Here is an 8280-nt window from a genome sequence, read left to right as displayed (position 1 = left end):
TCAACAAATGGTTCAATAGGATGAGATACTTCTTTGTTGGGAATAGGGTCAACTACCTCCTTCTTAGAAAACTCACTTTGATAGCATCCATTTGACTCTATTTGTTTTTGGTGTAGAAGACGTTGATATGTCTCCCAAAATGACTCCTCATGAGGTGATTCAACTCTAGGTTTAGGCCTAGAAAATGTTGAATGAACCTTCTTATCACCTCTTGTATAAACCGGCTTTAAAGAGGTAGATTGCATGGAACCCCTCCTATTAAGAGATTCGTTCTCTTGCTGGGGTTTACGTTTGTGTTCCCTCGCTCCCCTTTGGCTTTTCCTTGATCGAAATGAGGTATTAGAATGATATATCTTATCATCCGCATCATGATCAGCATTCTGAACACTCGAAACCCTATTGTGTGTATTTTCGGTACTTCGCATCTCAATGGCAGCCAATCTGTCTAATAATTGTGTCATTACAACTTCATGTCTCTTCGCTTGTTTTCGAAGAGCTTGGAGCACTAGTTTGAGTGATACGTCGGTTTCAGACGGCTCAGGCATGTTCCCTTCTTGAGAAATATTGTCAAACCTGCAAAACAAGTGTATCCTAGTCTATCTTGCAAAGCACTCGTGTATCACTAAAGGAAAACACACTCACTCTCAATTTTCCTTCTCAAAGTTCTTAAAACAACTCAAACTCTCAAAAATTTCAGAATTAATTACCCTATAAGCAAGTAATAAGACACAAAGCAGAATTTTGAAAATCCTAGAAAAACTCTACCCGAAGCTGGAATTTTTTTTTTAACTGCTGTTTTTGTTGAATTTCTGGTCAGTATTTTGGAGGGTAAGTGGTGCTTTTGGGGTGCTCAAATAACGCAAGAACCAGTCCTCAAATTTCAGTCAAATCGGTTAGCAAAAGCTATCTCAACCGATTTTAGAAACTCAAGAATTCAAAGGCGATTTGGCTAAGGTGTTTGCGGCGGTTTAGGTTTGGTTTTGGAAACTGATTTGGGGGTGTTTAGGGTCTGGTTAAGTCGCTTGGGGTTGTTGGAATTCAATTAAGATTGGGAACTCAAGAATTGGAAACCAATCAAGATTTGACGACTCAAGTTTTGGGAAACCAATCAAGATTTGGAGACTAATCAAGAATTGAAAAACCAATCAAGAATTGGAAACTCAAGATTTGGGATACTTGATTTCCTTTGTGTGAGAGCCGATTCCTTCTCTTCTTCATTTTTTTTTTTTGTTCTTTTTTTTTTTTTATTTTACTTCGGCTCTTCAAGGAACACAAATTCAGGTCACACCAACAAGTTCAAGAAAAACGGATGAAAGGTTATGCAAATTCCAAGAAGACCCTAGTTCTTGATTTATTATTCAAGAACTTTCAAAACTAGACTTAGTGGTTCAAGAACTTCAAGAATTTTGTTCAAGGAGCTCAAGAACTTTCCCAAATTACGTTGTGGTGTTTAGGGTTTGCAAGAACAACAACCAATATTCAAGAAATAGGCAAAACAGAATTTCAGCAATACTCAAAAGAAAATTCCAGCAATACTCTAGCAACTTGGACACTAAAACAATATAAGGTACGTGACTCTTTTTTTTTTTTCTTTAAACCCTAACAACCCAAACACAAGTATAACAGACTCAAGAAAGAAATTTGGTTAGAAAACACAAAAAAAACAACACCCAAACAGATTTTTTTTTTTACTCGGATGAACAGTAACGTGAACAGTACGCTACAGTATGCTGAACAGTAATCGCTACAGTAATGATGAACAGTACTGGGTACAGTATTTTTTTTTTTTTTTGACAAAAGACACAAACTAACAAGATATGAACAATTTCAATTAAAAGAGAATTAACCTGATGCTCTGATTACCAACTGAAGAGCAACCCTAGGGGCAGACCCTCCTAGAACCTCCCAACCTTGTAATTATCAGAGTTGGATCTTTTCTCCCAATAGAAATTGAACTCGATTGTTCTCATGAACTCAAGACCTCTGACACACAAACGTAATCAGCAACCTTAAGCAAATAAGGATGGATGAAGCGACACCACGATTAGGGAACAAGCTAATCGATAAAGTCTGATTTGAATCCTAAGCTATGAACTCAAGAATTCAAGAGTAAGTTCGATTAAGAACTTGAAGGAAAATTCCTCACGATTTCTGGTTGTAATAATATGTGTTTTCACGCATACAATAGGTGCCTTTTATAGGTTAAAACTAGGGCAAATCCGGCCCACATAAACCTGGAATAGAAATTCGGTCCGCATAAAGAGCTAGCTCTTTAAGGCTTCTCGATAAGGCCCAATAAGTAATAAAATACTCAACTACTAACAACTACTAAACTAGGCAGTCTTAAGACAACTACCAACTAAGCTAACACGTATGAGATCATTCTTTCACTTCAAACGTACAAGTGAACAAGGTAACTTCATGGTCTATCAAATCTTCAAACTTAGTTTGCTCCTTGCTTGTATGGTGAATGATCAAGGCTCGTAAAGCTTCCTTCACTTTCTTGGATCTTGATCTTGTCATCGGATCACCAATGTTGACCAAAGGATTCTTGACTCAAGATTGAAGTTATTGTACACCCGCATCCGCATCAATTATTGTTACCAAAATGGATTTATTATTGTTTCAGCCAAAAGAGGAACTAAAGCCGTTAATGGGAAAATGAGTACCGTCATCTTATAACGGAGGATAGGCAGAAAATAGCTGGTGTTTTATTCAGAAATGTTTTTATTTGTATTTTATCCCTTAAATTAAATTGTGTATGGAACAATGGGTACTCTTTTGTTGTAATGGAGGAATGCCGTAAACAGCTGGTATTTTCTTCGAAAACGATTGCATTGTTATTCGACCCACAACTAAATGTATTTGTATAAGGGAAAATGAGTACCCTGTTGTTCTAATGGCGAAAACACATAAAAGCTGGTATTTTATTGGAAAAATCATTGTTATTATTGTATTCAGAAAAACATGTCTGTCTACGGAAATGGGTACTCTGTTCTCATATTCCTACCGAACCCGTCCACAGTTGGTCTTCTACAGCGGAGTAGTGCAATTCAAAAATATGCATGCGATTTGGTTCTTCTAATTTTTCCAAATAAAAATTTAGATGCAGTGTCAACTATGACTTATTATCGCACTAACCTAACTTAGGTTCACTAATGATACAGTTCGTTAACCGTAGTCCGCAAAAGGATGCCTGAAACAGGTCAAACTGCTCTTAACCACTCAGTCGATGCACTGCAAGCTCCTCCATTTAAACTCAGGTCCGTCATCCATATCTCCTCCTATAAGAGCTTCACACAACTAAACTTCTTCCTTGCATGCCCATTCACCCCCGCATTGGTTTCGCATAACAGCCTTCGCTATTGCATGCCGCTTCAGCTTCATACAACCACCTTTTATAAGTTTCGCATCTTTCTTTACCACCTGTAACATGTAACTAGACGAAAGATTCGCTTCGTTCTATATGTTCTAACCCCTGAACCGACCAGCCTCCTCGTAACATAATCCTTTTCCAGACTGACTCATGGCACTTGGACGACTTCCTAAAATACATGTCCTGAACAACGGAGGCATGGTCGGCTACTTTCAAGATGAGGTCTTACCACTTCATGACATTGGAGTGATGTGGATAGTTGAGGAAGCGCTGGTTCGGTTAGATAGGTTTCCCGGAGCGGAGTTTCCGCAGTCGATGCTGGTGTCTTGCATCCCCGTTCGCAACCCCATTCGCATTCTCGTTTATGTGTAGGTTTTTAAACGATAGGGGGTAAGGTGTCTTTTCACATTCTCGAGTGTTTGCGGGTTGAGGTTAAGTCCAAGGTTCGCCTCATAAAATTAGGGATCCGAGTGTTACTCCGCGTACCAACTTGGTTTCTTCGTCTAGATCCAAGAGCTACGTGGGATACTAGTTCATACCTCCGGGCGAGTTCGTATCATCTTGTGTCTCTGACTTTGATAAATTTGTGACGTAAGTGGGTATTTTCCACCATGCTGTTGCCAAGGAGAGATTGGCAGTTCCATGCTACCTGCGTAATGATGCATCCTTTCCCGAGCTCTGGCATCTTGGTCAATTTCTGAACCCAACCAGAGTGCAAAGGGGAAGGTACATATCTTATTCCTGGCCTAACTGCCATATGTGCCTTTTGCTCTGAAGAGAGTGATTTTTTCAAATAAGCTCCTTCTCATGTGTTGTTACCTGGCTTTTACTATTAGAGAAGCAGCAGATATGTGAAGTAAATCCGAAGTTGACTTCTATGCAAAAGTTTTACTTATTTTGGTCTGCTAGTACTTGAATAAGTATTGGGAAAAAGAGGTGACTGCAAAGCAGAAATTTACACAACTTTTGTCCAATTTGTAGCAGGTAAATTGCTCTGGGGCATATTTTGAGAATATGGATCTCCATAGAAAACCAGAACAGTTTTCCAACTTTTGCAAAGTGCTCTTTCTGTCCTTTGATATTTTGTTATCCAAGTGTGTAGAATGTAGATGATGGCTTTTCCGAAAGAGTAGCAATATCTAATCTAATCTAATCTAAAATATATAAAAGGGGGAACGACCATTAGCTACAGTGCAGCCATGGGCCGGTTTCCATGGTAATTCGGATGACTTCATGGGGTATTTTGGTCTTTCCAATGTGGCATAAAGGTCAAATTTGTGGCTCTTGAATTTTCTGATATTGACTTTGCATTTTCTTTCTCTATAATGCCCTTGGTGGTCAGGTTTTGCCCGTAAATTTGGAGACTTGTGTGTCCGTTTATTAATGTTTGGTTAGCCTTTCTTGTAATTGTGACCATGTTTGTGCCCTTTTATTGTTCTTTTCCTTAACTTTATCGGGATTACCCGATGGGGTGGAGCTCGAGGAGTCAGAAATGCCCATTTTTCCTCTCCTTTCTTCATCGTTGTCTTACTCTTCAGCTCATCTTCCCATCAATCAGCCTCTTATTTGTCTCATCTTCTTCCTCTTTTCTTTTCTTGGTTTTTTTTTTTTTTTGGATTCTGACCGAGAGCAACAACAAGAACACAATGGTCTGGACCTTTTTTTCCTTGTAAGACTCTTTTTCTTTCTTATCATCAAGACTTCTCTAGCCTTTTGGATTTTTTGGAGGGTTTACCAGTCGAATTTTAACATATAAAAATATGTATATATTTGTGATGTTGCAGGTCCAAAAATTTGGAAATGTCTTCCAACATTCAGCATCCTGATGAAAGTGAGATTGTGTAAATTTTTTTCCCAGGTGTAGAAGAAATTAGAGTATTACGGGTCTCCTCCGGCCTCAAGAGGGTTAAGGTTGGACTTGCATTTTTTCTCTCTCGACTTTGTTCTCTATATATTTTTTTAGTTTTTTCTTTCCTGTTATTTTGGCCATGTTTGTGGCTCTTATATTGTTCCTTTCATTTTCTTTATCGTAATAATACATCTAACCAACTCGATATAGAAAATGGCAAACAAAAGCACGAGAACGGAAAGCCAGCGGTCCAAGCAGAAAAGATTTTTTTTTTTTTAAAGAGAGGATGCGATGCTGTGATTTCACTTTGAAAGTGTGAGAGCATTATAATTCATACCATCTGTGGTGCAGAAGAAATCAGAGTATCAAGAGTCTCCTCCGGTCTCAAGATCCTTAAGGTTGGAGCCAGATTTTCTGTTTCTTAGCTTTCGCCTCTATATTTTTTTTTCGCGCTTTTTCCCGTTAGAAGTATCAATCTATGTTGTTTGCTTTCATCAGAAAGGTGAAGCATCAAAGTTTTTTCCCTTTAATAATCAGTTCCTAAATTTTACCTTGAATTCTTTCCTCGCCATCTTTTTGTTTTTAAAATAAATATCTTTCTGTATATATTGGCTTTCTGGATTTATTTTTAGATGTGTAGTTGAAAATTTAGACATATGTTCCCTTCAAGTGCAATCTTGGAAATTTTTTTTGTACATGGCGGTCTTTTGCTTTCTTTTTTATCGTTAGTATTTGTATGGAGATTATAGTTTACTCCTGTTTCAGGTTTTGTCTGGCCATGACAAGTTTCATGAGATCTATGTTCTCGACAGAGAGGTAAGCCTTCTTTTCGTTCCCTATGTTTTTTAAACCACCTTACAAAATAGTAATTTCGTTGTATGGTTATTTGTATAAAATTTCCTCTTTGAACTCTTATTATTTTACTCGATTAAATTTCATGATACAATAAATTGTATTTGTTTGCTCATTATCTTTTAGGGATGTAACAATTGAGGAGTTCTATACTTACTAAGATTGAGGGTTAATAGGTTGTGACTTTAGTATTTTTTCTCAATTGTTGGTTTTGGCTTTGATTTCAAAATTCTTTGTTTTGACAGACCATCGATTTCCTATTCAGGATTATGGTATGGTGGTGATTTTTCTCTGTTTTCGTGTATGTTGTCTTCTCTGCAGTTCTCTTCCACTTTAGCATCAGTTTTACTGTAATTGGTCTTGCTCCTGAAAATTTTCTTTTTGGTTTCCATCTTTTGCGGGTCATAGATTCTATTACATATTGTTCATATTTTAGGTTTAAATAGTTTGGTGGACGATTTGCATGTATTTCATCTACATTGCCTTGCATTAAAGCTCTTGCCTTTGCCGTCTTTTGGCAGATAGCTTTCTAATTTAGTGCCAGGTGGCCTATGTTTGCTTATTTGTTTTAATCTTTCCCATGTATGGAATGTTTTAGAATAAATATTATGAAATTAGGTTCTCATGTACCACTAAGTTGTCTTTGCATTAAACTTACTCTTTGATTTTGCTTTTCAGGACCAACTGGTTATTCAATAGCGAAAGATTGCATAGGGTTCATATAGAGTGGTTAATTTTTGAGGTAAGCCGTTTTTTATCTGTCTCCATTGTTTAATTATCCACTTTTTTGTGTTTTTATATTTTGATTTTCCCCAACTCTTCTATTCCTGACACACCTACTCTTAATGAATAAGTTACTTACGATGGCTTTTTTTAACATGTTTCCAAAAATTGACTTTGTCTTATGGGCCTAGGTGGTTAGATGAAAAGTCTGAGCTTTTGGAGGTTGATAAAGGCAAATGTTCCATGACCTTAGATCACTATTATATTTTACAGTGAACGTTATCGGTTTGTATATTGTATTCTCGAGTCAATTATAAAATCATGACCTCAATTTCAATGGTAATTTTGTCGATAGCCCTTGGTTATTTAGGTTTTTCACAAACATTGTGCGGATTGATGGTGTGTTTTGTACGCTCAGATTATGATATGTTATTTTCAAAAGACTGAGGCTATCCTTTATGGTTGGTTTGTGTTTTCCTGTGAATTGAGTGGATTAGGTAGGTTTTTTCATTAGTACTTATTGTTGGCTGCATGTATGTGTTGTACATTGTACAAAAGTTTTGTGAGCCTTGATTGTTTGCCTGCTTTTTTGCCTATGTTATTGAATGAAAATTATGTGCTAATGGTATACAGACATTATTACGATGTATTGGGGATGATGACAGTCTAATTTTTCGTTTGACGAATGTTTAATCTATAGGCATTTAAATGATTGTTTGTGCAACATTTCATATGCTTTTACCCTTGCACCACTCTAAAGATCTATCCCCAATTCTTTCCCTTTCCCTCCCATTAAAGGAGCGGTCCACCATTTGAAACCCCTCCATAAACAACCACCGCTATGAATATCACTTGAGAAGTTTCACATTTACCGGGGGAAAAAAAAACAAAAGCAAAAGAAAGAGTAGAGGTTCCATGAAATTGCCTCTGTTTCTTTTTCTTTGATTCATTCTTCAATTGTTAAATGTCAACTGTTGCGATGTATTCATTTGTCTGGGTTTCTATTTTGATGGATTTTGAGGTTTTGTAGGTAGATTAGAGTTTTATTGATTCTTAGTATGCTGAAGGATGCTTCTTCTGAAGTTACCTGTGTTGTGATATTATAATTCTATACCTTTTTTTTTCCTGTGGTTTACTTGACATTTCTGATTTGCTCACTCCAATGCTTAAATTCTATACAATATTCAGGTTATAATGATAGCTGGAGCATCTAGATATCTCGAGCCTTTTCAATTTCAACATTATATTAAGGTATCCTCAATTTGTTGCATTATTACTTCTTTTTTAAGGGATTCAAAATAAGTCTTGGTCTCATTACTATCTGCAAAGTTCTGCTTTTTGTGAAATTGGTTATTTTTTTTTTCATTTGTATGGCATCTTTAATTGAATTACACATGAAGTATAGAGAAATTCAACTAGCAAGAAAATAAAGTTTTTAGAAAATGTCAAAAATGGGTCAAATTTAGGAAAATTATATATG

The 8280-nt window shown here is 36.6% G+C and overlaps 2 long non-coding RNA genes across 2 annotated transcripts; both read left to right on the top strand.

Annotated features, from left to right (window-relative positions):
• The first annotated feature begins 4675 nt into the window (after positions 1-4675).
• On the top strand, positions 4676-5510 carry LOC113751056. Its single transcript, XR_003464760.1, has 3 exons — positions 4676-5045; positions 5161-5287; positions 5436-5510. It is a non-coding gene; the product is annotated as an uncharacterized LOC113751056 (long non-coding RNA).
• Positions 5511-5567: 57 nt separating this feature from the next.
• LOC113751179 lies at positions 5568-8050 on the top strand. Its single transcript, XR_003464789.1, has 4 exons — positions 5568-5623; positions 5991-6041; positions 6756-6819; positions 7989-8050. It is a non-coding gene; the product is annotated as an uncharacterized LOC113751179 (long non-coding RNA).
• Positions 8051-8280: the final 230 nt, after the last annotated feature.

Source organism: Coffea eugenioides, chromosome 11 (genome assembly GCF_003713205.1).
Source record: "Coffea eugenioides isolate CCC68of chromosome 11, Ceug_1.0, whole genome shotgun sequence".
Classification (NCBI taxonomy): Eukaryota; Viridiplantae; Streptophyta; class Magnoliopsida; order Gentianales; family Rubiaceae; genus Coffea; species Coffea eugenioides.
Note: the sequence above shows the minus strand (reverse complement) of the source record. Positions and strands in the feature narration are given on the sequence as shown.